Raw genomic sequence first — 27,643 nt, forward strand, 5'->3', positions numbered from 1 at the left:
TCTTTAAAAGGGAAGCCTCGTCAAGACTTGGGCTTTGCCTAAGGCCTTGTTGGATGTACCTTCCACTGGTGAATTAACACCCCAAAATCATGTTTTCCACACGCATCCCCTTTAAGTCACTCAAATGCTACTTCTGTCTCTCTGGAAACGTCCACCTGTATGGAGTTCCTAGGCTCCTCTCTGAACCTTCATGTCAAATGCAGCCCTGGGTTTTCATCAGATAAGCACTGAGGTCTCTTCTAAACACTTTCAAAGCCTCTAGGTAGACAATGGGATCCAGTCCAGGAGTGAAGGTACAAATTGGGTCCTTAAATTCTTTTCACATCTTCCTACTAGTTGATGGGGTGAGACTGCTGTTTATCTTTCTAAGATACTTGACAAATAACCATGTCACTGAGAACATTAATTTTTCTCAAAAGCTACTGTAGCCTAATCCCATGTTGTTGAAAGAACATTTCTCCTACTAGCAGGGCTATGACACCACCTTATAGAACAATGCGTTTTCGTTATTGCAGTAAGGAGAGTTGGTTTGTTTCTGCTCCAGCTGAGGTCTGATGGCACACACACACAAAAAAAATCTCACTAGGCTTTCTTTTTGTTTCTCAAGGCATGACTCCAACTCCTATTAGCTTATTTGGATTCAGAGTCTCCCTCTGGAGGGGGTTTCAGTCGGTAGCATTTTCAAACAGACTTCTTTTCTCTTAACAACCAAATTGTCTGCCAAGTACTCATTGTTATTTCTCTGTTGGAGGCCATCTTTTAAGAGTTCTTTAAAAGATTCAATGCTTTCCTGACAGTTTAGAGAATCTCTGAGGCAATATCTTGTCTCACCACTTGAAGGGGATTCCAGCCTTCTTAAAGTTTAAGTGGGAAACCTGGAAGAAATGCATAGGTAGTATCTCCTCAAATGGAATGAGATCCTGCCTATCTGGGGCCAAGGGACAACTGTGACATAGTGGTGTTCTCATTGCTTATGCTTCCGTGGCTTAAAAATAAGTTTATGACTCCCACAGTGACTTTTCTACTGGCAGTCACACTAAGCTATGGGTGACAAGAGACTCATTCCTCCAAGCAGCCTGGCCTTGGCACAGGGTCGGCTATCTCTCACTCTCATCTTTTCCGAGCACCTCAGCCCCTCCACGGACAGCCCTAAGAAGTCGGTTGGGAGCCTAAAGCACACCTGCCAATTTCCAACAACCTTAAATCTACCTCTTCTATTAGGCAAGATGGGAATGTAGGAACATTTCCTCTCAGTTTTGGCTGAGTTCCAGGCCTGAATGCTGCATGAATTCCAAGATGAGATGCTAGAGTACCTCTGTATGCGATTTGACCCATGTTCCCTCATCCACTTATGACTATAAATTGATTAACATTGTAGAGACAGAGTGGCTGAAGATTAGAGAATTTTCATCCTTTGTTCTTTTCCCTCGCCTCAAGCCTCATTAGATGGGCTTCAAGGGCTTCAAGGATATACGTGAGGGGCTTCAAGGAGACTACTTGCAGAGCTTTTGCGAGTCCTCTGCAGTGGGAGGATGGTTGACTGTGGTCTGACTCTTGCTTGAGAAATGTAAAGGGCAAAGTAGGCTGTGGCCACAATGCAGAATCTGAGGTTTGGGACCACACTGTAGTCCCACCAAGCATGGCTTCCAGATGTGTTTCTCAGGGACCAGTGTTGGCCATGGAGAGCCAGCCTGCCAGGGTCTAGAGTCATCTTGTGGGGACTCTTTCAAGAGAGCTTCTTGGAGGGGACTGGAACCCCCAAAGAAACAATCTGTGAGGACCACAGAGAACCAGGAGTCTAAAAGCGGTAAACTGAGCCTTTTGGGATTGTATCACCATGGTGGGGAAGGCAGGTGAGAGACCAGGGAAGTGAGGTCTCCGCAGAAATACCCAAAGTCACCCATGAAAGAAAGCTTTAAAGCTATAGCCAGGCAGATACAACTCCAGATGATTCCAGATTTTTTTTGTTTTTGTTTTTATAGTCTTATCCTTTTACCTTCTTCTTTCCATTCCTGTAGGGGCACTTCAGTTAGAAAGAGCTCCAACTCCCTTCCCATTGCTTCCTGTAGCAGCAGTCTTAAGATAAACTTGGAATGAGATTTGGAGTTGTGATGTGGCATTGCACCAGAATTTTTATTACTCAACTGTGACTGTTTTAGGAATGAAAGTCAAAGAAAACATCAGAGTATTAGAATGTATGCATGTATGTTGTGGACCTTAGTAGGGTTTTCATGCAAGCTAGGGAAAGAACAAGCCCTATGGATTGGGTTTGAGAGGCTCATGAGTGAAAAGAATAAAAGACTTTCTGTTGTAGTGTATGTCTAACTTGTTCAATGTTATAATTACACAGGGTTTGATCTAAGTAAAAATTGTGAGCTAGTTATTCAGTCACAATTTCTGCCCACTGTGCACCCAGATACTACCTTCGACCATCTATGCTCCTATATGTGAACACTGGATTGCCTCAGGCTCCCTCTCATACTCTTCCTCACTGCAGGCTAAATACCTGAGAAAGAATTCTTTGATGTCAAACCTATGAAATGACAGGAAACGTCACTGCTATCTGGGAGACAGCCAAAATACTCCTGCTCATTTCCAAGCTTTGGCTTCTTCTTCAGCTCCCCCCCCCCCCGCCCCCCCCATTTAAGCTCTCATTCTGGTCATTGCCTGTTCTTCAAGATCTGATCTTGCTGGTCCCAGTCAGCTGACCCTTGCCCCCGAGACAGTGCCTCAGGTTCTAATACTGACGGGGTGACAGATCTCCTGAGAGCTAACCCCCTTTCTTCTTGGACACCTAAAAATTGTGGACATAGGGATTGCGAAGAATCTTCCTCCACTTCCAAGTCCGTCACTATGACCCTTTGTTCTTCCTCGGGCTGCTGGTCACTAGCATTTACCTGACCGTGATCAGGGATCCCTCTCCTGCTGAAAGGTGATACTTCAGTGGCCTGGTTGAAACTCTTGTCAGTAAATCTAGTAGCCCCAGAATTTGTTCCACCACAGGGAGCAGTAGCCAGCTTTCTCTTAGGGATAAAATTAACTTATGTAGAAAAGGGAGTCCAGAGAATATCCTAGGACTAGTATACATTCAATCCAACATTTTGTACCATCTTCATTTGTCAGTGCCAATGGAGCTTTAAATGGACCTTAAGATGATCCTGAGGCTGAAGTGTTTCTTTTTTTAAATTGGGGAACAGTGTGTTTCTCCAGGGCCCATCAGCTCCAAGTCGTCCTTCAATCTAATTGTGGAGGGCACAGCTCAGCTCCAAGTACAGCTGCTGTTTTCAATCTTTAGTTGCAGGGGGTGCAGCCCACCATGCCATGAGGGGATTGAACTCACACCGTTGTTGTTGAGAGTTCGCACTTCAACCAACTGAGCCATCCGGCCGCCCGGGATTTAACTTTTTAATAGATTTCATTTGCTGATCATAAAACAGCTATTTCTTTTTAAATGGCTAATATGCTCCAGAGAGTTTGTTAATACTTTGTATATATTACCTTTCAGATACCTGCAAAAGCAGGTTTTGCAAACTGCTTTTTACAGAGGAGGAAACTAAACCCTCGGCGGTGGGCTGATTCCAAAGCCATGCATTCACACTCACCCTGTCCCCACTATGTCACACTGGCTTCTTGGGAGTTGTGCAGTACTAGAACTTTTTTCCCATTTAAAACAAGGTGTTTTTTTTTTGTTGTTGTTGTTGTTGTTTAAAGTAGTGGTTCTCAACCATCGGTTGACTTTTGTCAGCCAGGAAATACTTGCCAATGTCTAGAGACAGTTTTGGTTGGCTGGACTTTGGGGAGGGTGCTATTGGCCAGTAGTGCTGTAAACGGCCCAGAATGCACAGGACAGCCTACCCCAACAAAGGATTATCCAGCCCCAGTGTCAGGAGTGCCAAGGTGGAGAAACTCTGGTTTAAAGCAATTTTAAAAAGCAGTGTATATGGCTGAAGGGAACATTTGGATGTGCAGTATTAGTTAAATGTATTGCTCGATCAATGAATGACTAGGATAGGATTTTATAAGAGAAAATGTAAAAGTCGTCTCATTTTGTGATATGGTATGTTACTTATTTTAAAATGTTAGTGAATATGGGCTGCCTGAGCAGGAAATGTTCTTCTCCAGGAACCCCTCCTGCCTGGAAAGGATCTAGGTAAGAATGGTCATTTCAAGTGGACTCTGATTCTTTCTGGCTTATTCAGAATTTGGAGAGTCAAATAATCTATTGTGAGGAGCCAAGCAGATTACGAAGAAGAGTAACAAAACCCTTTACCAGCTGAGGTGTCATCAGGAGCCCTTGCATTAGTTTCCAGAATTCTTACCATTTTGCCTTTCTTAATGTCTTTTAAAATCCAAAACAAACCTCATAGTAGAGTTCCCAAAAACCTGGTGAGTATCTTATTTCATTTATTTTTGTAATAGGAAAGTCATGTAAGTTTGCTCACTGGGAAAAATTATCCACTTATTGAATCAGGAAAGTCCAATATTATGTACAAACCGTTCTCTGGTATTCCTTACAGAAGAGGCAAGATTGGCCCAGCAGAATATAATGGCATCCAAAATATTATAGCGTTAATTCAAGTAACCAGATAGTAAAAAATAAATAAATAAATAAAATAACAGGCCCTGCGCAGCAGTAATGTTCTGCTCTTGGAACTGATTAGTTATTTAAAAGTACAAAACAGTAGAGGAGCCTAGAGATTAGAATGCAAAAACATATACAATAATAATTTAGAAAAAGAGCTTGGAAAGAGAGAGGTAGTCACCTATTGGCCAACTTAATTCTTGACTTCTAAAATGAATTGGAAGTGGGAAGGAACATATTTGCTTTTAATGCAACAAAGTGAGTCCAAGTGTAATTCTTAATGATACCATCCAAACGGGATTCATATTGTTGCTGCTGCCCTGAGAAGTATAAATGAAGGCAGACATCTGTGTGTACCCCATGTATTTGTGTATAACATGCTCGAGCTGTAAAGATCTCCATAAAACAAAGCAGCCGGAATATTACTCAGGCTTATTTTATAATGCTGCCTAGATTTGAAAATGGATAGAGTGGGTTATTATGCACTCATAAATCCAGCCCAATTAGGCAGAGAAACATAATGCCACATGTTCCCGCATTCTATTACCTCCGTTAGGTGCTATTCTGTTGGGGGAGGAAGCCCCAGCAAAACTTTGCACATAACTTGTTTTCCTGGCAAGTAGAGAACACATATTTGTAGGATTTTGGCTGGTATAAATCCAGTCTTTTGTATGGGATGAGCTTGGTTTCAGAAGGATGGAAATGTAATCATAGCTTGAGGAGAGGTGTTATGGAGACTGCATTAAATTATGAGCAGTCGGTGAGGGGCAGATTATTCAATGCAGAACATAATATATATTTGAGATGGAGTAAATGTGACTATCCCATGAGTCTAGAATTTTAAGCTCTATCCTTGAAGTTTTAGAGTTTATCTTAGGAAGTATCCATTTACAAGGAAGTTAGTAAACATTAGTTCATCTCTATTTAATTAGTAAGAGTAGAAGTCAATTTATTGAGCACTGTGCCAAGTATTATACAAGGTAGTTAGGACATAAACTGAAGAAGACACAGTCCTTGATTTCATGGGACTTCTATTTAACAGAAGTAAAACAAACAGAGAAACTTATAAGCAAATATCTTGATGCAAGGTGATAAATGCAACTAATTAAGTCTAGGAAGGAGATAAAGATGAGAGGGATATTTAGACTGTAGTTGAATCAGTTACTGACTGATTCAGAATGGGCATTGAAGAAAAGTTACCCCTCAAGCCTGCCTACTAGCTTGCCAATGCAGGGGGCTAGATGGATAAAGGTGCCATGAACCAAGATGATGGTGGTGTGGGAAAAGAAACCAGTTTTAAAAGGGAGTTGGAACTAAGTTTTTAAGAGCTTCAGTTCAAGTTTTCTGGATAGTCAGGTAACAATTTTCAGTAGCCAGGAAGAAATATGGGTTTGGCTGTTAGGAGAGAGTCCTGAGTCGGAAAAATAGATTCAGGATACTAAGTTACATTTTGCTGCCTTTATATGGGCACTGAGACAGCTTTTGGTTTTGTATTATTTCCCTACTGGACTATAAACATCTTGAAAAGCACCATGTTGAATGCATGGACTATTTTTTCATTGTTAACTTAAAAAAATACCTACAGTTAAAAATCAATTGATGAATGAGTGAATTGTATGATATGTGAATATATCTCAATAAAACTGTTATACAAAAGAAAAAAAATTCAGTTGATGCAATTTTCCTCCTCCAAAATATTTTGCATAGGGGAGGAAGGAAGGAAAGAAGGGCAGAAGGAAGGGAAGAGGGAGGGAAGGAGGGAGGGAAGGAGGAAGGACTAGGCTTGCCTAGAACCTCAGAATCATATATTCAATGAGGCTGATTTTCTCTATTTCTATTTTTAATAAAACTCTTGAGTTCTGGAAGTAAGTGTTCAACAAATCTACTTAGTATTTGTCAAAAATTTAGGGTGCTTAACTAATTAAACATCCTATCTTTTTGCATTTGACATTTTCATCAACTAGACTATTTCCAGGCAAAATTATTTCAAATAAAAATTTTACTTGATTCAACATTTTAAAATGCATACTGATGCATTTTCAATAGAGAGTCAGCCTTAAGGAACAGAGCACGACTTCGTTGTAAAATGGACCAATTAACAATTGAGAGCTTCAAGAGAAAATTGTTTATGATGCCGAAAATTAAATAAAAATTTCTTTGTGGCTGAGTTGTCAAAAGGAAGGAGGAGCACGTGAAATTTACATGTGCCATAAGATTTGCATTTTTCACAATGTAACTGTTTTACCCTGTCTTCAAACTTGATTTCTGTGTATGCATCTTACTGCCTCTGTATCGTTTATATATTTCCGTTAGTGAGAGTTTGTCCTTGGTCACTGGGATGAAATTTAGCTCTAAGACATAAAGTGGTAACCCAATGGTGGCTTTAAGAACTAACAGGATAGTCTCCTCTCTTTCATTGTCCCCTTTTACACTCTTTTGAGTCACCCCATCTAAATATCATTTACTCTTTTAAGTCACCGTTTCTTTTTCTTAGTATATGTTCAGAGAGATATGTGATTTCAGGGGAACAATTCTGGATCTGCTCCTTCCTTAGCTTAGGCTATAATGTCTATTAGAGATATTTTAGCTATAGTGCTTGGCACATAATTGTTCAATAAACACCCAATGAATAAATATGTGTAGAGAAATAACCTTTTTCTTTTTCAGTTAAAATGTCTAGGCTATTTGACATTCTTTTTTAGGATTTGTTTAGTGCCTGAAAAAGATATTATGGGTAATTAGTTGGCCCATATGTCAATTCAGTGGGTGAGTCAGTCTGTTGCAAGTCAGTCTGTGATCAGCTCCCTGCATGACTCCAAAGTCTTTCATGCATTTTACAAATCTGTGCCCTTGAAAGACAGGGCAAAACTGTTTTATTGTTTTACACTGAACGTGACATGATTAAAGAGTAATAACATCTTAATCTTTATAACCAGAAAAAAATGTTTCAAAATATTATGTATGAAGTAAAATTTTGGTGACATGTCTGTGTACTGGAGGATTGCTTTTCAAATTTGAACTTCAATTGGGAAATTACTTTTTCAGCCAAAATGAGAGGAGGTTGGAAAATAGATCATGGTAAATCAAATAATGAATGCAGAGATGTGCAGAGCAGGTGAGGTGTGGCTGGAGAAGAGAATACCTGAATATAAAGGAAAGATAATCAGGAAGCAAAGATGGGATCAGTATGGAAGCTCAGGAGAACCATGATTGTTGCACTTCAGGCAGAACCCGGAAGCAGGCTGATTAGCAGACACTGTACTACAATCAGAAAACTGTATTCGCAGAAGCATGGAAAGACAAAGAGAAGCCTTTCCCATGAAGACACTAGTGGCAGCCATTTTTGCAGTGGATGTTGAAGGAACGTTCTGTCTTCTTATCGATAAAATTAATCAAAACCCTCATAAAGATAGCTTCGCGTATGCGCGGCGACTTCTATAGCATATGGTGTGAAAACAGCATGGAGGAAGCCTAAAATTAGTACCTAGATAAAGAGAAATATGGGCTGAATAAATGTCTTTCCTTAGGCATATCATTTCTCCCCTTTTTTGGTGAAGAATTACAAATGACTATACAATACGTCCAGTTTGTTTTATACAAATGCACTTAAGTTAACTGACTGCTTCACAGTTTGTAGTTCTAATTGTGTGAGTTTAGTTATTCCCAACCTGTTGGAGACATGTTGTCTTCATAAATTCCCAAGTTAAAGAACTATTGATAGTACTGCTCTAGCTATAGATTTGAACTGGGCAGAGAGTCATTGATTTGCACCCAAATACCAGTGCAGAAATGAGCATCCCTGGGTAGGAGTGTTACCATGAGAAGACTTGCTTTCCCCTGGGTGTGCTACAAATACAACTCCGTACTTCAAAATCACCCAATGCACATATTCTATTAATGATGTTCTAGCAATATCCCTTTCCCACCGAAAGCTTACACGTGGCTGATCCTAAGGCTGCAGTCCAGCCTTGAGAACATTATGAGATCATTCAATTTGCACAATGACACTCTGACTAGACCAAGAGAAGAATTCAGCGCTTTGAAAAGTCCCTCTGTGAGGTTTAACCTCTTTTATTGATGCTTTTATCTTGTTGTTTCCATACTTAATAACCTACAATTATTGTGCACTGTCATTGTACCTGGCCTAAACTAACTGGGAGGTTTTCATGACCCTCCATAATCTGATACCATCTGCTTCCTGAAGATGTTTCCGTTATATTTAGATGGTCTCTCCTACAGGAGACCTTACCTGTTCTGCATGTCTCTCCTTGTGTTGCTTGATTTACACTCACATCTCTTTACCAGGAAGGTCCTCTTGCTTATCTTTACCATATAGACGATGGTCTCCCATATCTCAAGGAACTGCTGTACCCACAGGTCTCCCCTGTTCTGAGCTTCTGCAGTGTGAATTTTGAATACCACATAGTTTATCACATAATTATATACTACCTTTCATAGTTTTCTCATTTAATTTTTTTTATTCTTATCTTTCCAATTAGAATTGTATTTCTGGAAGGCAGGGACTTTTCTAGTAGCTCCATGGCACCCAGTTCAGCGATGGACAAATAACAGTCCTCAAACTATTTTAAACTTGTCTTTTATTTAAGTTGTATTTAAAAAGTTTCCTTGATAGAAGCTCTCTTCCATAAAGCTGTGATGGCCTGTTGTTTTGTGACGCTGACGCCCTTTCATTTGTTCATTTTATAGCTACCCCTTTTCATTCCTTACATTGCAGTGCAGGTCTGAAAGTAGCATACAGATTAGTTTTGAAAATTAAGATTAATTTTGTTTTAACAATTTTGCAGCACCCATTAGAGCATAATTAGCATTTCTCCATGTCAATGCACAGCTTGATTTGAGTAACATTCTCTAAATTACCAGCAGAGCTTGTGTGATATGCTGGGATCAGTCAATGCTGATTAAGCTCATTGATTAATATGGTCACAAAGTGCTTTATATAAGGGGCATAAGGTCAGAATTCAGGAACACGAAGTCTGTGGGTAATTCATGGTTTGAGGCACCTGGAGAAAGCCAAAATGAAAGAGATTTGACAATGGTGAGGTACCACACAAATGTAAGATAACACTGTATCTTTAATATTATTTTAGTAGTCTGATCATCACAGTGTTTGGGCACTCAATAATATTCAAAATACACCATTTGTCAACTTTTGGAAGCAATCTCTTGTTTTATTGCTTTACATGAATGTGGTTTGAGAGTGGGCAAGATTTCACTGGATTTAATTAATTCATGTTTAAAATAACATGAATTTATTTCCCCATATTGTCATGATAATCACTTTTATATTTTTTTACTGTGGTGAAAACATTTAACATGAGATTTGCCCTCTAGACAAATTTTTAAGTGCACAATACTGTATGGTTAACTATAAGCTCAATGTTGTACAGCAGATCTCTAGGTTTATTCATTTTGCTTAACTGAAACTTTACACCCATTGAATAGCAACTCCTTTTTTCCCCTCCCCACAAAGTATAATTTTTGTTATACTCCCACTATCCCCAAAAGGGTTATTTTATGCTAGAATATCAATATCAATTTTATTTATTGTCTTTTTCTACTCATTCAAGATGTCTTATGTTGCTATATTATTAATTGGCTTAAGATTTCACTTAACGTTTAAGTTAATGATCTAATCCCATTATTTGAGAAAATCTCTTTCCAAATTCTAATGTATCAAATCCTAATCCTCTTTTTTTTTTTTAAAAAAAAAATGATGGCCACTTGCATTTTTTAAACAGTTATATTGGTCCTCAAGCATTATTCCCACAGGCAGAATCTCACAACACTTACTAAATTTTCTTCTTTCAGAGGTTTTCAATTGAAATACTTAAAAAAATAATTTTGTTCTCCCTATCCTGAATGCCTTTCACTCTTAGTGTCCTTTCAATTTCTCTTTTGGATATTGTTTTGAAAATACAGTCTACAATCTCAAAATAATTATTATGTATGTGGAGACCGTAATAGTTCTATTTGTACTATTTATCAAAGGCATTTTCCTTTTAGGGTTGGAAAAAAAGCCACATTCAAGGTTGGTCTCCATTCATTGCAGTCGGAATGAATCATTAGTTCTGTGGCTGTTACTTAGCTTAAGTAGTCCATATAATTGTTCGTTTTGTATCTTTGCTGTATTCTATATTCTTTCAGCCCTATTTGATTTGACTGTGTTGATGTCTATCAACATGGTATTATATGATAAACCAATCTTTTGTCGCTCATGGAAACCTTTCCCAACTATGAAATGCTTGCATTCTTTAAAGGTTGCGTTAAAGCAGCCTTTAGATAAAACTGATACCACAGCAGGTTCTAGGGAGTCATCTCTTTCAGTTTAACTCCATATGATTCACAATTGTACTTTAATTTCAAATATGTTAATTTAGAGTCCACTTTAGCATTAATTATTTATCATACTTTACTTCTAAGTTGAGTGTGCTACATGCAACTTGCATTCTTCTTCTTATGTCACTTAAAATAATGATTTGAAACAATGAACTTTCCAGGGAGGGAAGATTTCTTCTAATACGTTGTTGGAATGAAAGGTGGAGAAACAACTGCTTATTGGTATAATGAGTAGAATTCTTGGAAGACTCTTTGGTCTAAAATATGTCTACTCAGTGGCTAACCTATGCTGGGAATTTCATTACTGCAGATTGGAGTTTTATTTTTAGCAAACCACTCTGGGAGGGTTAGTGCTCAGGCCTTCTCACCCACTTGCAATTAAGGGTCAACTAAGGAGCAGAATCTTGCTCAAAATAAGTTTTTGGTAGAAGCAAGGTCGTGAGGGTACAGGGCAGTTGACAAAGAAGATGAGGAGCAAGTAGAACAAACTAGAAAGATGTGTGGGAGACCCTGGAGGAAAATCATCATTTCTGTTTTATTTGTGGTAGAGTGATTTTTTGATATTAAACCATGTGCTTTTCCTACCCTTCATCTATGATTGTTTTTATAGTATCCATACTCTGATCAAGTAGCAGCGGGACACACTGTCCTCAGAAGAATATTACAGAACATATGAAATGCAAGAAGCAAGGAAGTGTTCAATTTTTGTATTATAAGGCAGAAACAACAAGTCTTGGGTGCTTAGGTGTCTGATATGTACAAGCTGAGTGCTTTAAGAAAGCTTTGCAAATTCCTAAAGATTGGTTTGAAGTGTTCAAAGCAAAGCCCCAAAGGAGTCAGTTCATAAAATTTGTGATATACGTGCAGTACCAGCTTTAGGAAGAAAATCTAATGATGACAGTAGGACTTTGCCTCAGTCTTGACTTGATAAACACCCTGTGGGATATGGGAGGAGGTAGGATGGCTGTGCGAACAGTGGACATGTGGACATGTAACATGAACTAACGTGTAACTCTAAGATCGTAGATAAATTCCCCTCTCCTCCTTTTTCTTTTCCTCCCCTTCCCCCTCTTCCTCTTCTTCTTCATAGCACCAGTAGTAGTATTTTTACAGCAGCAGTCTAAGCTGACTTATATGAATGGTGATTACTTTATATGAATAAAAAATAATTAAACATATTTTTTAAAAGGAGGTGGAATGGTGGTGAGGGTGAATGGAGGTGGAATGGTGGTGAGAATAAATCTACCATTCAGCCCAGTCTTTGGGGAAGAGAACGAGTGGACCCTCTGTGTGTATTTTGGAAATCTAAAGACTAACGGAGAGTTTCTTGTCTAGAACCTGGGAGATATTAGTCAAACTCCCCGTCTTATTATGGAGGATAAACAGAGAGGAGATGGCTGCAGAGAAGGCAGAGTCCCAAGGGAATGAATGATCCGAAGCAGTTTATTGTGTCTCCCTCAACACCAAGTGAGGGAACCAGTCAGAGTTTTCTATTCTCCCCAGGAGGGAATTTTGCAGAGCAAAAGTCTCTGAAGCTTTGCAGTGGAGAGGAGGAGGTTTCAGTGAGCACAAATGTATGACGGGAATTATAGTTTGTGTGTTGACATCAAGTCCATCCACAGGAAGCTGCATGGTAGTGGGTGAAGCCTCACAGACACTCCACTGAACTGAGGTCACTCGCAGGTTGTGGCACACCTTCCAGCCGCTTCGGGATCCATCTATGATTGGTTTTATAGCGCAACTGCAAAATCACCAGCTGTTTCCTCCTATCCTTTTGAAATCATTTTGCAGAATTTACTAACCTAAAGGGCAGTTTAGGGCACACTCATGGGTTCATGGAAATGCTTGTCACACATGTGGCTCCCCCTTCTGTCCCCTAAACCTCACATAACCATAGGAGTTGTTTATTTACATAAGAAACCTGTATATTAAAGTAACTATATTACTTAATCTTAATTCTTCAAAACCTGTTTTCATTGTTAATGTTTTTTTAGGTGACACAAACATGCATTATGTCATTGTAATCCTCTTACTAAAACTGTGAGTGAATTTATTGAGCCCATGGTACACATGAGGAAAACAAAGCTTAGGGAGTGTATTAGTCAGTATTTTCTAGAGAAAGAACCAAGGAATTATAAGGAATTCGCTCACGTGATTATGGAGGCTGAGAAGTCCCAAGATCTGCTGTCGGGAAGCTGGGCACAGGAGAGCCGATGGTTAAGTTCTAGTCCGAACGCTGGAAGACTCAAGACCCAAGATGAGCCAATGTTTCAGTTCAAATCTGATCGCCAGAAAAAACCCAATGTCTCAGCTTAAGGTAGTCATACAGGAGGAATTCCCTCTTATTTGGCCTTTCTGTTCTATCCAGTTCTTCAGTTGATGAGATGAGGCATACCTATATTGGGGGTGGGGGTGGGGAGGTGGCAATCTGCTTTACTGAGTCTACAGATTCCAATATTAATCTCATTCAGGAATAGTGTCACAGACACACTCAGAATAATGTTTGACCAAATGTCTGGGCACCCTGTGGCTTAGTCAAGCTGACGCATAAAATTTATCATCACAGGACATTAAGTAAATGTTTGTGATCACATAGCTAGGGAGTGGTGGGACTGGGAATGGAGTCTACATCTTTAAGATAGAAAATCTTTGCTTTTAATAACTATATTACTTTATCATGATTTCCTTTTATATCTAATCAGATGTCAGGATCTTCCTTTGTAATGCCTCTTGCTTCCTTTACATTTCTATAAACTTCCTAGTTTAGGGCTTCTTTATTTCCTTCCCAAACCATTGAATTAATCTGTAAACTAGTAACCCTTCTTCCAATCTATCCGCAACTTCACCCTTTCATTATATTTTTCAAGGTCACCAGATAAAAAATTTTAGAAACATTTTGTCATGTCATTTGCTTTCTCAGAGATCTTTACAACTCCCCAACATTATGGATAAAATGTGAACGTTTCCTCTAGGATATTAAGGTTTCCATGTCAGGGCTCTACAATTTCAGTGCTGGCTCCATCTGCACAGGTGATGGAGATGCATTTTACCTGGAGCAGAGATTTCAGTCTCAGGTATAAGGCCACCATTGCATAGCGTCAAAATTGTCCATGGAAATATTACATTTTTTCTTTAAACTACGGTACATATAGTTTTATATTTATAATGCATCTTTGAAATGTAAAGTAATTCTCACATGTACTAAAATTTGTCACACACTGAGTTAGACTGAAGGGATGAACCAAAGGAGAGTCCATAACAGTAGTTTGGGCATAATTTCAAATGTGCTTTGAAATTATGGCCAAGTCCCTGGTAATGAATTAGGTAGAAAATTCTGAAGTGTTCCTACGTGGTTTCTGGGTGTATTTAATTTGTATAACTGCTCAGTTTCTCCAACATTAATACACATGAAATATTTTGTTTGTTATTGTGGAGATTAAATGACATAGTGCAATTCCGTGTGTGTGTGTGTGTGTGTGTGTGTGTGTGTGTGTGTGTCGTGATGGTGGTGGTAGTAGTGGTGGGGAAGGATGGGGCTTTCTAAAGTCATCTGTAAGTGAAATGTGCTTAGGACATGACCCCTTTCTGTTGCCTTATGTTAGCCACATTTGTGTACAGGCAGTATATATATCCTTTCCCAATTGCTCAAGGATGCAGAGCAGTAACTCACACAGTGCTGCCTAATGACCCTCCTGGTTCCTGTGACTTTCTTTGCCCACGAGAAAGTATTGAGATTGTGGCATGGACTAAATATCTCAAAGGAGACATTAATAGTGGGATTTCTACTTCAGTGGACAGGCTGGTCCAGAGGCAACGGACTAGAACTTTTCAGAAACTCTGCATCCTTAAGCTCAAACCTGCCCTTGCTCACATTCCTTTGCCATCACGTTATTGATCACATTTCATCTTTCCTCCTTGTCAACTGACAAACATTAGTACACCTCCTCATTCCTTTATTGGTGATAACATTGAATCGAAAAAGTTTGATACAGTTTTTTGACAATTAGTTTAGAAGGGGAGGAAGAAATTTTGGATGATAATAACTTACTCAAAGAAGGAAGATAGAGCATTTTTAAATTTTGACTCAAAGTGAGTCAGCCAAAGTATATTGTGCTACAAAAAGTAGTGGCGTAGAGAGATTCTGCTTCTTGCTGTACCACTAGCTTCCTGGGGAGACTTTGGGAACGTGGCCCACCCTCATGTACCTTAAATTTTCTCATCTTGAACAGAGGAATTAGGCACTCTCCAAGTTTCCTTCCCGCCATTATATTCTGCGATGCCAACACATTCATGAACAAATGCAGTAGACGGTAGTGTGTGTTCTTTGCATATCTCACATTCAGAGAATTGACAGCATTGTTACAGTTAGAGGAAGTAGTGGGAGAGGATGCTGTGTCCTCTTATGCTTTTTAGAGCAGGGGAATGTCTGTATCACAGTCTTGGTGGGATTGATGGTAGCACAGATCTAACTCCCGTTTAGTGAGTTATAGATGGGAATAATCTTGTGAATATATGCACAAGTGGGTGTGAGTGTGTGTATAAAATGAATTTCTGGGTTTTGAACCATCTCTTCAAAGCCTCCAGCTGGGACAGATTAGCCTGTATCTCAAGGTTTAGTTCATCCAAAACACACTGAACACAATAAAAACAGAGAAAAAGCCTTTTGCTCGTGTCCTTGGCTCAACCTATTTTGTTTCTTCAATGTTAAATATCTGGGGTTGTTTGTTTGTTTGTTTTCAAAATCTAAATGTTTATTGTCATGGTGGAAAACTTCCTAGAGGTGAAACGATCTTTTTTGTTGTATCTGAATACAACAGGATGATTCCTATCTAAGATCAGGGTTGAAAGACATTGACAGTTCTGATAATGAGGTTCATCTCCTAGAACAGAAGTTGAGAATGGTTTTCTAGGTGGTGTAAGAGCAGGAGAAACACCTTAACAATCGTGCACATGTATCCCTTTATTAACTTCTTGTTTTTTCCAGTCAACTTATTCTGCTCCTTATCGCCTAACCCCAACCAAAGTAATTACTTTTAATTTTTCTGTCATGGGTGGGCCTTAATTGAGAAAGCTGACCGATAAGTCCATCAGGTTTTCCCTATTGGCATATGAGATCTATCTTAATCCTAAAGAATATGAAGCTTTTGGTCTCTTGTTACCTCTATTCCCATTGTGTCAGTCAGAGTCCAATCAGGAGATAGAAACCGCACAGTACTTTGAACAGAGAAGGTTTAAGATAAAGAATTATTAACTATTTAGAGGAGATTAAAAGAGGAAATAAATGAGAACTTGAAGTGACTGAGGGAGAGTATCCAAAGATGGAGCAAAATCAGAGTGGACAAATCCATTCCAAGGCAAGGATTCAGACTTCACTGAGGAATGTTGTTTGCTGAGTTGCCCAGGTCAAAGCTTATCCAGAGGCAGGGGCCAAAGCCAGCAGGCAGAGAACTGTTTACTGGGGTGTTACCAGGAGGCTTCCCAGGGGAGGACAACGCTATTGAATTCACTGGGAAGCATCACCCGGAAGCTGTAACTGGGAAGACACCATGAAGCTAGCTGGGGCACACCATGGAACTCACCTTCAGGAAGTCAGCTGGGGTGTTTGTGTGTGTGTGTGTGGGGGGGAGTGGAGGGGCTATGGAACTTTCTTGGGAACCTCTTGTGAGTGTGCTACTGAACTCACTGCAGATGAATTTCACGGAGCATCCTGACTTCCAGCCCAGTGCAGTGGGAGCAGGAAACATTAAAGCTCACCAGAACCAGAGGGAGAAATCCTTCCGCCTCTAGGTCCCTCCCTTTGTCCCCTACTGACAAAGATTAATATCATGCCAACTGGCAAGGGAGAAATGTTTCAGTATCACAAGCAGGTGGGGAAGGGTGGATTTGGAACTGAGGCAATAAATTGGTAACTGACACATTCCTTCTTGTTGTAGATGGCAAAATCAGGTTTGAATGGGGTAGAACTAAAAAAAAAAAAAAAAAAAAAAAAAGGAGTAAATCACACACCAGCATCATGTAGCCTTATGATGTAATTCAAAGGATCATACAGTCTTCTCTGCTTCTGTATTTTGGTAACAAGAAGATTATACATTTTTATATCTTTGAGTACAAGATACCGTCAACTGAAGGACAAACCATGAAGGATCATGATGTTGCCGTCATGATACAAAATCAAGGCCAATTAGACTGTGATATACCATTGATTGGAATTTGCACCCTAGTTTCTGAAACGTTAAAGTGTGAAAAAAGATCTTAGAAATGGTAAGTATTCATTGTCTTAGAATCAGTAAAATACAATTGAAAAGGATCAGAGCTTTGGTTAGCAAATGGTCTCTCTTCTCGTTTATCCCTTGCCTTCTACTTATTCCAACCTTAATCTTTCCATGTCATATACGAGGTTAACAATTAAGTTCCTGAACTCATCCTAGAAATAGTGTTCCATACTTCATTGTTGAATATCACTACAGTCATTTTTGAAATACTCCCCTTGGGAAGCTATGCACGGACGCCAGAACCTAGTCCACCCTTCAAAGCAATTTTGGAACTCTTTTTCTGGAACGGCTACCAGAGCTGTTGTCGTATTACCCTTCATGTCCTGAATGTCATCCAAATGTCTTCCTTTCAATGTTTCCTTTCTCTTTGGGTCAAGAAAGAAGTCATTGCAGGCCAGATCAGGTGAGTAGGGAGGGTGTTCCAATACAGTTATTTGTTTACTGGCTAAAAACTCCCTCACAGAGAGTGCTGTGTGAGCTGGTGCATTGTCGTGATGCAAGAGCCATGAATTGTTGGTGAAAAGTTCAGGTCATTTTCATCTAACTTTTTCATGTAGCCTTTTCATCACTTCCAAAGAGTAAAATAGGTTCACTATTTGTCCAGTTGCTACAAATTCATGATGAATAACTCCTCTGATATCAGAAAAGGTTAGCAACATCGTTGCAACAATTTTGTGAACTGAGTTGTCAGACCTTGTATCTCCCACCTCTATGAAGACTTTGATAATTGTCCTTCCACTCTCCTCATCTCCTATAAAGTTATCTTGTGATTACACTTGATTATATACACTCATATATTCTCAATTGTTTCATATGTGTTACATTTGTCTCCCTTCTTCAAATGTAAGTTCCTTAAGGAATCTTATTTGCAACTTTTGTACATTATATATAATGTATAAAAAGTTTGGTTGAGTCAATTGATGCTCTGATGAGCAACGTAAAGTCATTCTCAATCTGTGAAGATTCCTGTTCCTATTTGACTTCATACATCAAACTACGGTTGGTTGAAAAATTTTGGGAACCATAAATATTTATTTTTACTTTGCACAGGAATTGAACTTTGGTTCATATCTTCAGAGTAAAAGCCAGAGTGGGATAGTTTAAGATGAACATACATTTGAACTGGGGCTGAATTGAATGGCTCCTTTAGATCTTCCACAAACACATTTGCCCAAGAGTCCAGAATATATACTGTTACCACTGAAATCAACAGGCTCATTGCATCTTCCTTACCTGAGATCCAGGTCAAAGGGAACCATTATCAGCAAGCAGGTGTATTTGGCACCAAGGTCATCTCAAGCATCTCTATTAGCAAAGACATTTCAAAACACAGGGAAGGGAACCGACGTGTTGTTTTTCTCACTAGGAAAAGCAATTGCAACAGTCCAATTGGAGGAAAATATATTTTTAAAAACATTCTATAAGAACACATTTTTAACATTTGCTGTAGTGACATAGAGGAAGGTTGTTTTGTAATATAATTTCAAACTACAAGAGCACAGCTTAAAATCTGACAACTATACATAAACCTTTTGAAAAGCTCTTTTGGACAGAAAAGGAGAGACAGAGGGAGAAAAAAAATCAAGTTTTTCTCCTCAGTAGTGAATTAATCTCTTGAATTACTTTCTTCCAGAGGCAGACCATAACTCTGGGGGGAAGCTGGTGTTGGTCTCTGCTCTCCCATTTCCCCCATTAAGTGTGTTATAAATAAGAATTGTGAACTTGAAGAATTGGGGCTAGACCCCACGTTGTACCCATTATTTCATCAGGCCTTCCTTCAGTCCCATCATGTTTTTGGCAGCCTAATGTATATCCTGAGAAAAGAGGGCTAGCAAGTATAACTATTTCTAACTCCATTTTGCTTTCTTTAGCCTAGAGAACATTTATTTTTTATATAAATATTTTGAACAAGCTTTATTTGAATTTAATTTTAGAAATAGAATATTGAAGCTTTCAAGGGGCTGCCAATGCTAAAATGATCACCTTCGTTTCATACAGATTTGAATTATGTAAAAACCATAACTGAAAATTTAAGGAAATGTTGTTGGAAGAAGGCTTTGGATTGTAAAACAAAGCTCCTTTTATAAAAAAATAAATAAATAAATAAATTCCAGGCTATTTATTCCAGTTCACCAGATTTTTTTTTCTTTTATTTTTGGATACATCCTGAGTCACAGGGTGACAAGAGATAATATAATTCTTGGGAAATGTGAGAAAGAAGTCTTTGAGTCACAATTGGAATTTTAGCTAGCATCATAGACTAAAGAACCAGCCTCACCAGCTACACCTGCGATGGACAGAATCTGACACCTACGTGATCATCTTTTACTCATGGTGTCTTCACACAGTAGATTTATTGTATGTTACTTTGGAGTCTGGGTACAGTCTCAGAGTCCTCAACACAGGAACTCAGAAAGTAACTTCTGATGAATTAGAACTGGCTGGCTAATAAGATGACACTTAGTAGCTGTCCCAGATCTGTGGAGTACATAGTGGGGATTGTAGGGAGTGTTAGTGGTGGTGGTGGTGATAAGAATGGCAGTTATACGTACTCAAAGTTTATAATGTGTTCTCACAGATACTGTCACACTTCATGAAACTGGTCTCTAAAAAACGAACAAATGTAAAGCTGAAAGGCATAAGCTTTCCTTAAATTTACCCAAGCCAGGGACTTAATTTTTTTTTTTTAATTTTTACACATTTCTATGATACTTTTGGAAACTGAGAGAAGAAACAAGTCTTTTCCAGAGCTGCTTTTTCGGGCCCCTTCAAAATAGATTGGAAGGAAAAAAATAGGAGATTTATGAAACAAAATAGAATCACTGTGTCTCCTCTTCACTGCCCCTCAATATATTTGACTAAGACCGAGCAAACATTGTTTGAGGATACTATACAGCCCATCAAAAAGACAATGAACAAATTGGTAGGATGTAGAAATTCCAGAGCACACTGGGCACCTTCAAAAGTTGTGGGTCAGAAAGTATATGTTTCTTGCAGTTTGTCTGAATATATGGAGGTAGGAGGTGTGTCCAGTGGCGAGAAGGAAGGAGCTGGCATCAGAAGCTCTGGATTGCAGAACTGCCTCCTTCCGTCGCCGAATGTCTCTCACAACCAATAAAGTAGGTTCCTCATTGTCAAGTAGAAGTGGCTGCTATATTTCCTAATTTACAGTATCCAAGGAGACACTATTTGGTACCTAAAGCTTCTTTGTAAGCTCTAAAATTGCTATGAAAATGTTAATAATAATTATTACTTTGTGGTATATTTGGCAGCATCCGTAAATGATGCTTCTCTGCTTTGTACTCCATCTCTTATAAATAATTCTCAAAACATAATAAAAATACTACTCCTATTGCCAAAAGAACTAGCATCAGTTCAAATACAGTGTCATCTAAATTTATATGAGAAAAAAGATTTTTTCCTATCAATGTCTCTTTCTCAAAGCAATGAACAATTCCTTTCCCAGCCTACCCTTCCCTCTAAAAAAAAAGAAGTTTCTAAATACAACAATTTATGCTGACTGACCTGTCAAGCAGTGGCCCTAAAACATCTGTATTCAGATGAATGGTGCCTGTGGGATTTTCTCCAAGAACACGTGCTTCGATCTATACTTCTAGGGAGCTGACTCAGAACAAACTCACAGCAAGTCTCAAAGAAATCTCCATTCTAGAATATGGAAAACTTGGCTGCTTCAAATGACAAGCTCTTTAAATTTCTGCACATTAACATTTCATACCCCAGTTCTTTCAGTTTCAAGTAAAATATTCTGATATTCAACTCATAGCTTTCTTGAGCTTTCATATCAATCCCTTCATAAAGTTAGACACATTAACCGTAATTTATACACATTTATACAAACAAACTCCAGTGTGAGGAGCATAGGGCTTAGAATAAAAAGACCTGGATTTAAATATCAGCTTTATTATTTAAGAGTTCATTGAGAGAAGTGAATAGACTGTGTGACAAAGTTCTCTTTTGATGTTAAAACTCCTTGTAACTCTTAGTTATTATTATCTGTGACAGATAGATGGGAGTAGAAGAAAAATTCAAAGTACTTATGCAGTAAGACTATGTAAGTTTTCTCCTATCCATTAAAGGAAGTGCAATTCTGAGCTTGTAAGGGCAGTTGGCAAGGTGAGTGATTTTGCACTTGACCTTTAAAATGATAGCACATTGTCACAAACATGTTGGGGCATAAAATATCCAACAGTGAGATAGGAAAAGTATGTGGGTGCTGACGCTCAAGCACAATCTATGTAGAGTTCAAAAAGATACAATCTATGTGTTGTGTATTGCAGCCATTATAAGCTGGGCTTATTTTCATGCTTTCTGAAGCTCACTGGAGTATTAGGGCTTGTTGACTATTTGTAAGGCTGTATTGCTTCAGGGCTAAATAGGGAAGTACATACTATGAAGCTGTGTTAAGTAATCTTTATTGTTTTTACTATTCGCAATCATCAAACAGTAAGATGTAAGTAAGTAACGTAAGTTAGACCAGTTCACTGATTGTGCTGACAAACTGCTTCTTGCGATCATAGGACACAAAGATAATGCCATGCAGAATTATAAACAAGCATGAATTTCCCCAGCGATGAAACCAAATGAGGTGACAGCAGCAGGGACAAATCATTTTAGAACTGGAAAGAAAAACAACTATAGCTTCACAATGAACATTCCTTTGAAAGCTATCTTTAGAAAAGTTCTTCCAAGTCCGGCATATCTGGAAACATCCAAGTTTATATACGTGCACACGCATATTACATGTTTATTCATTCATTCACAGACATTTAGGTTATTTCCTTATCTTGGCTATTGTGAATAATGCTGTAACAAATATTGGAATGCAGATTATTTCTGACATCCTTTTTTCATTTCCTTTGGCTATATACCCAGAAGTGGGGAGGCTAGATTACATGGTAGTTATATTTTTTTATTTATAAAGAACCTCCGTACTGTTTTCCATAGTGAATGTACCCATTTACATTTCCACCAATAGTGCAAAAGTGTTCCCTTTTCTCCACATCCTTGCAAACACTTATTATCTCTTTTCTTTTTAATCATAGCCATTCTAATAGGTGTGAGGTAAAATCTCAGTGTAGTTTTGGTTTTCATTTCCTTGATGGTTAATTATGTTGAGCACCTTTTCATGTACCTGTTGGACACCTGTATATCTTCTCTGGAAAAATACCTAGGCATTTTTCCTCTGCCCATTTTTAAATTAGATTGGTATTTTGCTATTAAGTTGTATAAGTTCTTTATATATTTTGGATATTAACCTCTTGTCATATATATGATTTGTAAGTTTTTTCCTCTGATTCCTTTTCACTTTGTTGATAGTATCCTTTGCTGTGCAGAAGCTTTTTCATTTGATTTGGTCCTACTTTGCCCCAAACCCCCCAAAATCACCACTAAGACCAAAGTCAAGGAGCTTACCCCTATGTTTTCTTCTAGGAATTTTATGGTTTCAAGTTTTATTTTAAGTCTTTAATCCATTTTTGAGTTGATTTTTGTATATGGTGTAAGATAGGGATCCAGTTTCACTCTTTTGCATGTGGCTGTCCAGTTTTCCCAACACCATTTATTGGAGAGGCTGTTTCTTCCCTATGATATATTTTTGGCTCCCTGGTCAAATATCAGTTGGCTGTATATGTGGGGATAATTTGGGGCTCTGCATTCTGTTCCATTTATCTATGTATCTGTTTTTATGTCAGTACCACACTGTTTTGATTACTATAGCTTTGTAGTTTACTTTGAAATCAGGAACGGTGATGTCTCCAGCTTTGTTCTTTTTTCTCAGGATTGTTTTGGCGATTTGAGGTGTTTTGTGGTTCAATACAAACTTTAGGATTTTTTTTTTCTATTTCTGTGAAAACTACCATTGGAATTTTGATAGGGATTGCATTGAATCTTTAAGTGAGTATGGGTAGCACGGGCATTTTAACAACATTCATCCTCTCAATATATGAACATAGGTCATCTTTACATTAATTTTTTACTTATCTCTCTTAACAAAGTCTTGTAGTTTGCAGTGTACAGCTCTTTCACTTCCTTGGTTAAATTTACTTCTAATTATTTTAATGTTTTTGATGCTATTGTTAATGGAATTGTTTTATTTATTTGTTTTTTTCAGGTATTTCACTGTAGCTGGAAGATAAATAAACTCTGGGGATCTAATACAGCACATTGTGTTTATAGTTAATGATAACGTATTGTATACTTGAAAGTTGTTAAGAGAGTAGTTCTTAAATGTTCTCATCACAAAAAAGAAATGGTAATTATGAGATGAGATGGAGGTGTCGGCTACTTCTGTGGTAGTAATCATTTTGCAATCTATTAATGTATCAAATTAACACATTTTAGAACTTAAATGCATACAATGTTATATATCAATATATCTCAATAAAGCTGGAGAAGAGAGATTATTGTGGCTGCCTTGACAAGAAAAAAGCATTAGGGGAAAGAGACATGAGGAGGCTGCTCTTGTATTCCAGATGGGAGATGTGCAGAATCAGATTGAATTCTAGACAGTGGAGCTGATGTGGAATGGTTGGATCCTTGATAATTGATGGAAGTGGTGCTGCTGGGGCTTGCTGTTTGTTTGAAAGTGGAAAAGAAGAAAAAGGAAGGAATCCTGGATGACTCTTAAGTTTTGGAATTGAGCAGCTCAGTGATGACGCGCCATTTACTGAGATGGGAAGGGCTTTCTGGAGAGGAATGATTGGGTAGTGTAAACAGGCATTCTGTTTGGTAGCATTAAATTTCAGATGCTTATTAGATATCCAAATGGAGAAGGCAGTAGGCAGTTGCATATGTTATTTTTATTGTCTCAGAACCCTGAAATTTTCACTTTATAAAAAGTAACCTCTTCATTCAATTGGAATCTGGCAAATAGAAGGTAGCTCCCAGCTAGCTTAGATTCCAGCTTCTTAGGTAAGCATTCAAGACATCTCTTTGCCTACTTAGCATCATCAATCTCTAGTCCTAGTTCACAATCTATGCTAGAGCCATCTCATTTGTAGTTCCCCAGACATATTATAATAACATATGTTCCCATGACTGCTTATATTCCCATCAGTTTCCAATTCCTTTCTTCCCTCTTTCCATCTGCTAGTTCCTACTCTTTCTTGAAGACTCTATTTTGGTGCCATGTTGTCCTTGAAAACTTCCTTAACCTTACCAGTGGTTGATAGATTTTTTGACTTCATATTGGAACCCAAGGCCTCCTTCAACTATAACATTTGCAGTACTATAATCATACAAATGTCTGCTTTTGAGACTAAACTGAGAACTCTTTAAATCCAAAAGCTCTCATTTTTGTAACCCTAGAATGATTGGAATTAGTAGATGATCATACTAGTCATTGAATGAATGAATCTTCCTTTAAGATTTTTGAGTCTTTTGGAGGGACCTATAGTGTAGAAAAATCTACACAGTTCAGATCCATGAAAATTCTTTCTGAGTAGACAGGACCAGGGAAGGACTGATAAGAAGACTACTTGTTACAGAGAATGATTTAAAAGTGTCCAGAATGTCTCTTTGTACAACCTTTACTGATTCCCCCTTACTTGGGTTCTTTTGAAAAATGTGAATCTTGGGGAGGGAGAGTAACATATTAAATCATTACATGAAAGGTAAGGTCTTATTGTAGTAAGAGCACTGAGTCAAGAGTCTAGAGTTCTAGGCTATCTGTAGTGTTAGTTCTCTCCCTAACCTGACACAAACTCAGTCCTAAGACCTAGGCTGTGATGGGGAGTGGAAAATATGGAGATTACTGTACCTTTGCAGATTCACTGATAAAATTAATTGCTGAGAGAAATAATGAAAATGATTAAGTGGTAACATTATAAAATACTTTTGAAAATCTTGGGGTAGCAGTAGAAGGGTATGCAAAAACAGGATGAGAAAAAATAATTAGAGAGTTTAAAAGGATACAAATAATTTCACTGGAGAATTATCTTTGAAGAAAAATAATAGTCCGTATTGTTATCATCCTTCAGTGATTGAATGGAAAACACTATGGGGTCTGACAATTAAGTCCGCAAACTGGTTGCAGCGATGCTGCTAACTTTTTCTGATATCAGAGGGATTATTCATTATGAATTTGTACCAACTGGACAGACAGTTAACCAAGTTTGTGATTTGAAAGTGCGAAAAGGCTGCATGAAAAAGTTAGACAACTTGACCTTTTCGCCAACAATTCATGGCTCTTGCATCACGACAATGCACCAGCTCACACGGCACTGTCTGTGAGGAAGTAGCCAGTAAACAAATAACCCTCCCTACACACCTGATCTGGCCCCCAATGACTTTTCTCTTTACCCAAAGATAAAGGAAATATTAAAAGGAAGACATTTTGGTGACATTCAGGACATCGAGTATAATATGATGACAGCTCTGATGGCCATTCTCAAAAAAGTTCCAAAATTGCTTTGAAGGGTGGATTAGACACTGGCATTGGTGCATAGCTTCCCAAGGGAAGTACCTAAAAGGTGACTGTAGTGATATTCAGCAATGAGTTATATAGCACGTTTCCTAGGATGAGTTCTCGAACGTAATTGTCCAACTTCATATGCTTTGAAAAAGGCAATCCTGATACTGAGAACTTTCCATGTGCCATGCTGGTTGGTTTTCAAGTGAAACCTAGCCAGGTGCAAGGTAGTTTTTAATCCCCATTTGTAATTGACAGCCTTGACATGGACTGTGTACTGAGTTTCCTAATTGTCTCAGGGAGGATTTTTTCAAATTATTCAAATATTCATGTCCAAACTGATTTCCAGATGCTGAAATCTTATAGCCAGCCTCTTCCTGTGCAATTTTGAGACAAAGCTGAGTAGTATCATTAGTAGTACCATATAATGGGACCGTTAAGAATCTTGTCACCACTCTGTGTAGTTTCTAGGGAGACAGCTACTCCTCACACTCAGGCTTGTATCGCAGTGAAGGCCTTCTCTTGTTTTTCTCATGCCACTGGTTTTAATTCTGATCACCTGTGAAGGTCCTGCCAACAGGTTTGCAGCTTCCAGAGATTCTATAATCACCTACTAGGTCACATTGAGTCTTAGCTCTTAGTGAAAGCATCCTTTTTACCACGTGTAGAGAAGTTCTGCTCTCCTCCTATGCTCTGAATGCTTGTGTCTTATTTTTCTGCAGAGGTGCCTGTCTTTCATTAGATTTCAGGTGCAACTTTAGCTACCCGCTGGGTTCAAGAAAAGTTAAAATTTTGTAGTATATATTTTTCTTGTTGTTAGACTGAGAGTGATGCTCTTTTAAGTGTTCTACATCCCAAATGGAATGTAACATCACTTAATTAAAAGAAAAATAAAATTATGCAGCCTCGAGTGAAGGTTGCCAGTTTAATAAGTTCTATGGGATAAAGAGACATCTTGCTTAGAATCTGAGTAAAGGGTGAATTTAGCTGCAAAATTTATGAGGGGAATGGCAAGAAATGATGCTATGTACTCTGAAGATGAGCCAAATAATAAGAAACAAGTAGCAGAGGACCTGAGAGGGAAGGCAAAGCGTTGTATTGTAAGATGTCCTCTTGTCTAAGTGGGTCAGTAGGGGATGATTCAGGTGAGAAAAGGTCAGACATATTTTTAAATGGCAAATCCATGCATTTGGGTTCATTGATACCTATGTAGGAAACATTATATTTCAATTGTAAGGAGACTAAAAACGAGAGACTTAAGAGACCCTCAGAAGGTGAATAGCTATGGCGATCGTTGTACAACTCAGACTTAGTATTTAGAATGCATGGGCATGAAGCAGAAAACAACAGTCAACAAAGAAAAAACCACCTACTAGTTCAAAAAAGAATCAAGTAGTATATCTGGCTGGTGATGACATGCATGAATGATAAAACTGCCTCTTATAATAATAACTTATAGTTAATACTATTGTTATAGCAAATGTAATAATATATATAAAAGAACTTTGTCAAACATAGAGTGGAATGAAAAGGTGAAGTATTAGTATTATACTCATAAATATTGCATTGTTTTGAAATAACTATAACCTGAAATATGTTTCAACATGAGCAGCTCAAAGAAATGCCCACATCCAAACATATTGCTAATATGATTTTCATGAAAATCCTGATAATGCTGATTGTCTTTTTGGTGATTTAAATAGCTTGTAATTAACTAGCTAATGTCCTGCCTTCGCCATGAAGGTTTCCCTGACTTCTCTGATCAATAGTGATGACCTTCAATTTCTCTGGATTCTTCTTGAGCCTGTGCCCCTCCACATTGCACGAAACCATATAAGATGTGGCAGGACAAGATTGAAAGGGATGTTCTTTTTCTCTCTTATCCTTATTGTGTTTCTTCTCCCTGTGCAGACAGATAGATATTAGTTACCCATTGCTTTGGCAAAAGTCTATCAGTGTAGAAACTGAGAACCAGAAGTGTCAAATTCTTTGAGTTTTAAAGTT

Source organism: Rhinolophus hipposideros (assembly GCF_964194185.1).
Source record: "Rhinolophus hipposideros genome assembly, chromosome: 17".
Taxonomy (NCBI): Eukaryota; Metazoa; Chordata; class Mammalia; order Chiroptera; family Rhinolophidae; genus Rhinolophus; species Rhinolophus hipposideros.